This window comes from Pteropus alecto, unplaced genomic scaffold (assembly GCF_000325575.1).
Source record: "Pteropus alecto unplaced genomic scaffold, ASM32557v1 scaffold45, whole genome shotgun sequence".
NCBI lineage: Eukaryota > Metazoa > Chordata > Mammalia > Chiroptera > Pteropodidae > Pteropus > Pteropus alecto.
This window is the reverse complement of record NW_006442491.1, coordinates 7318612-7324154: the sequence shown is the minus strand read 5'-3', so window position 1 is coordinate 7324154 and position 5543 is coordinate 7318612. Positions and strand designations below refer to the sequence as shown.

The following is a 5543-nucleotide window of genomic DNA, read 5'->3' as shown; positions in this document are numbered from 1 at the left end:
AAAGAGATCCCTCATACATTGTTGGTGGGATTGTAAATTGGTACAGCTGCTATAGAAAACAGTATGAAGGTTTCTCAAAAAATTAAAAATGAATATACCTTTTAACCAGCAATTGCACCACTGGGTATTTATTCAAAGAAAGCCAAAACAATAGTTGTAAAGATCTATGCACTGCAATATTTTTGGCAGCACAATTCACAATAGCCAAAGTATGGAAGTAACCTAAATGCCTATCAATAGATGATTGGATAAAGAAGTTATCCATATACAATGGAATATTACTCAGCTATTATAGAAAATGAAATCTTACCATTTGCAATGACATGGATGGACCTAGAGGATATTATGCTGAGTGAGTAATAAGTCAGAGAGAGAAAGATAAATACCATATAATTTCACTTATATGTGGAATCTAAGGAACAAAAGAAATGAACAAATAAATGAAAACAGACTCACAGATACAGAGAATGAACTGGTGATTGCCAGAGGAGAGATGGTTGGAGGACTGGGTGAAAAAGGTGAAGGGATGACAAATTAGTTACAAAGCAGTCACAGGGATTTAGAGTACAGCATATAGTCAGTATTATTGTAGTGGTTGTATATAGTGCCAGATGGGTGCTATCCATGTATATAGTGCCAGATGGGTGCTATCGGGGGGATCACTTAATGGATTGTATAAATGTCCAACTTTTTTAAATTAAAAAAAAAGAGAGAGAGAGAAAGAGAGAAAATGGGAAGAAAACGGACAAGAAAGAGGAAGAAGAGGAGAAGCAATGGATGAAGAAAGAACAATTAATTATAAATAGTGACTGAGGTCCAGATTCTGTCCTAGGCACAGAGAGTCCAGCATGAATTGGACAGAAACAGCCCTCCCACCAGCCAAAAAAAGCACAGATTTGTATTCTAAATTAGTGCTGTTTCACATCTCTCTTCACACTGCATAATCTAAAGTTTTCTTCGAGGACTTTGCTAGTTCACTATTATCCATTTCTCAGTGCCAATGGCAGCTAGGAGCTACATATGAGAGAGAATGAGAGATAATGGCTTTATTTATTTACATTGCTTGGTAATAGTACATGCTTGTAATCTTTTTGCAAAATAAAATTGATCTTTAAATTTTATGGAAATAAGTTATGAAGGAGAGTTAGCAGACATGATATCTTCATAATAAAACATTCTACTGGCTGATGCGTTCACACATAATAAATTTTTTAACAGACACTGAAAATTTTAGGTTTTGTAATGAGCGAGGTAAATAAAAACCATAAGTAGAAATGGGTGCCCTAAAAGAATGAAAAGTTATGAGCTATAGCATCTTCTAAAGGAGAATTTATATTTATGTTCATCATTCATTCAGCAAACATCCGTGGTTATGTACCATGATTCAAGTACCTCTCTATTTCCTGGGCCAACAAAAATGACTAAATCATTGTCAAACTTGCCCCTGAAGTACTGGTTAAAGGAGACAATTGAAGAAATAATTGTAGAGGATGATAATGAGTATGATGATAAAGGTAGGAAAAGAATGATGAGAGGGCACAAGAGAAGGAGATATCAGCTCTGAGACTCTTAGAAGAAAATGCATATATTGAAAATTTACTGAATGAATGAATGAACGAATGAATGAATAGTATCATAAAAACTGGTGTGATCACAGAGTTGAATGCTGCACCCTGAAGAGACAACCTGGGATTTAGCAACTAAAGGGCAAAGTTCAATGAAGCAGTCAGGGCAGAATCCGTGTTGCAGAACACTGTGGCCTCGAGGTGAGAGGGGAGTTTCATGGCTTTTACATCCCCCTAGAAATTGAGTATCATATTTTAAATAATGTAAGCTGCATGTTGTTATTTCCCAGAAACATATAATTTTCTGGGGAAAGTTGTGTCTGGGTCAAGTTTCTGTATTTGATGTCTTATCTCAAGTTATATAACAGAGGTATAAATTTTAAAGAAAAAAAGCAATAAATCTTTTGGAAGGAAAAAATATCCCTTAAACTCATAAGTAAATGCTTTTTGATTTAGGATTTTGCACGATACTTTCATAATTAGGTTTTTCATGTATAATTTTCTAAATGATATTGAAGCTTTCATAGATTAAATATTTACCAAAACAGAATATATCATTGCATCTCTTCCCTGAAATTATTTGTGTTTGTATGTGTGTATATGTACATATGTATTTATCTCTCAATATCTAAATTCCCTCTATAATAATTCAAATATAAATTTGGTATATCAGTCTTAAGGTGCTGTTCAGTTTCTAAAACTTATAGCTAAATCCTAGTCTGATTTCTTTTTTGAGTATGGTTTCCTTTCTGGTAAGGTATAGCATTCAATCACAAGTTAGTAACAATGATAATGTTAACTGTACCTAAAATAAGATTCGCTAAATGGTTACTATGTGCCAAACAATGCTGTCAACTCTTTTCATACATGATTTCATTTAACCCTTACAATCAAACCATGTTTAAATTATTTATTTTTCCTTAAAAGTTGGCATTTTCACATTCTACTTGACCCTTCAAGTCTAAATGTTGTACTTAGAATAGGTCATTTAGCAGCTGATTTTGCTCCCAGATAACTCAGTTCTTCTTAACGCAATCAAAAGTCTTTTCCCATCAAATATTTTTCGGCTTCCACTCAATTGCAATGACGATCTGCCCTGTTCAGGACAGTAGCCTTGGATTAAACCAGACACTTCCCTATAATCTATCCTTCTTTGACTTTTATTCTTACCAGAGTCGTTTGCTTGAATATAATGTCTTAATACTGTTGATTTAATGTTTTTTTGTTTGTTTGTTTGTTCGTTTGTTTGTTTGTTTTTGCCAATGGATATAACCACAATTGATTTTATTTTTAGGACAAATATTCTTATTGGGAATATATAATAAAGGTAACACAGATTTTATAGTACTTTCAACTTTAACACTTTCATATTTATTAGGAATCTTATACTTAATACTATCAGGTAGGTAGGTCAGAACAAGTACACTGAGACAAAATAATTTGCCCAAATAATAAGACCTAGCTAAATTTGAATCCAGATTTCATGAAGGCCGGGCTCTCCATTCTCCCACCCCAAGTTGTTTTTTTTTTTTTTTAATTTTTGTCATAATTGTTTTTTTTGCCATAATTTTTTTTTAATTTTTGCAATAATTAAAACAGTAATATCATAACATTTGTAATGAATGTTTCAATACATGGAAGGCTTCCACATCTACCTTCTTAGTGTCACAAGAAGTTTTATTCGGCAGATATTACTGATCAGTCCTATTGTATGGATGAGGACACCCAAGCTAAAAGAAATTAAATTACTTTCAAGGGTTATGTATATAGTGAGCAGCAGAGGCTACATTTTTACCCAGGTCTGAGAAAAGATCATATTAAGTAAACAGGTTAATTTGAGATTATACACGTACTGCTCAGCTTGGCTATGCAGGAAGCCAGAGATTATTTACTTGTTCACTATTCCCAAGTTTTTCATTAGGCAATCTGCTTATTCCACTACAGCAAATGGTTTATGCCCTATCTTTTTTTCAGGAAAGAGGTTTAGGAAACAGGCAGCTTAATTATGTTATTCTCATTATGAATCAAACCTGGAGTCTGCATGTTTCAAATACTTATTCACAGTTTTTCTTCTTAGTGTGTTATTGATTGACAAAGAGATCTCTATTCCAAGTGGAACACTTGAGATTCTGTGTTTGTTTGCTTATTCTTCTTTCACTGATAACTTTCAAAGGAGGTGGTTGGATTTGAGATGTGAGTAAGAAGCATTATATAAACCTTAGATTTGATTTATTCTTCAAATATCATCTTGAAAGAAAATAGAAATGGGCCAAAATGGCAGATAGAGTACAGCTCATCTAAAAGTCAATTGAAAACACACACACATACACACACACACTCACAAAAATACATCTGTATTAAGACTAGAAAATAATTCTATTGTCAGGAGATAGGGACAAGACCAAAATGTCAGCTATTTTACTATTATTCAGCATTACACTAGATATTTTAGCCAACACAATAACACATACTTTATACATACATGAAGACAAAATTATTGCCATTTGCAGATCATTATATACTTATAAAAATTGTCTATAAATGAAATTATTACAGTTCATAAAACAGTTTAGTAAGATGTCCAAAGTCAAGGTCTATTTTTGTATAGGAGTGTCATTATTAGGCCTTTATTTTAGTAGTAAAACTCTAGAGACCATCAGTAGAGTTAACTATAGCAAAAGGAGACTCATGAAGAGGTTATTGAAATTGCTGTGTGAAAGGCAATGAGGGTCTAAGTAGAAAAGAATAAATAAGTCAAGAAAACTTTATATTCTGAACACAGTAGAACATGACAGTGCATGGGATAAGCTATCAGAGTGGGCAGTAAAAAGGCACCAGTGATAACTGCTTTGGAAGAATGGTGACACTAATACCTAAGACTGGGAATTCAGGAGCAGAAATTGGTTCCATGGTGGTGAATTTTAATCTTGGCTGCACATTGGGTCACCCGAGGAGCCTTTAAAAATGCTAATGCCTGAGTTGAACTCCCAAGGATTATGGTTAAGATTATTGAATGTTCCCCATGGGATTCTAATGTATAGGTAAGAATAACAATTACTGTTCTAAGATAAAAAAATATTTTCAATAAAGGGCCAGATAGTAAATATTTCAAGCTTTCCAGGCCACATGATCTTTCTCATAACTATCCAACTTGCCCTTGCAGCATTAAAGCAGCTGTAAACTAATAACTTTATTTCCAGAAATAGTCGTGGGTCAAATCAGGTCTGTGGGCCTTAATTTGTTGAAGAAAGATAGCAACTATTTTGGTCTCATTGAGTTTGTGGTATAGTAAGATAATTGTGTAGAAGACATTCAATAGGCAATGGGAAGCCAAGATTTGGACTTGGGAAGTATCTTTGTCTTCTCACACTGCTATAACAAAAACCATAGACTAAGTGACTTGGGCAACAGGAATTTTTCCCTCATAGTTATGGAGGCTGACAAATCTATAAGATCAAGGTTCCAGCTAAATTGGTTCCTCATAGAGTGTTGTTTCTTCCTGGCTTGCAAACATACACCTTCTTCATGATGAAGAGAGACAGAAAGCAAGTTCTCTGGTGTCTTTTGTTATCAGGGCACTAATCCCATCCTGAGGGCTCCATCCTCATGATCTCATCTAAAACTAATTACCTCCCAGAGGCATCATCTCCAAATACCATCTTATTTGGGGGTAGGCTTCAGTATGTGAATTTTAGGAGGAACACAGTTCAGCTTATAACAGGAGGGAATTTGAAGTTTGACATGTACACTTCTATACAGAGCCTTCTACATAGACATGATAGCAGAAGCCTATGTAGAAGTGAGGTTGCTCAGCAAGAGTTCAAGGAAAAAAAAAGCCAAGGACTGGACCAAGAGGAATGCCTGTACTTAAGAGCTTGGTTGAGGGAATATCACCGAAGAGGAATCTAAAATGATCAGCAAAAGGAATAAGAGGAGAATTCCAGAACTGAGAAGTATCCTGGATGTCAGGAAAGACCT

At 34.4% G+C, this 5543-nt stretch overlaps 1 protein-coding gene across 1 annotated transcript in view; it reads left to right on the top strand.

Moving 5' to 3' along the window:
- The window catches only part of LOC112470954 (O-acetyl-ADP-ribose deacetylase MACROD2-like), a 1076828-nt gene that overhangs the window by 693395 nt on the left and 377890 nt on the right, over window positions 1-5543 (top strand). The window lies entirely within an intron of this gene.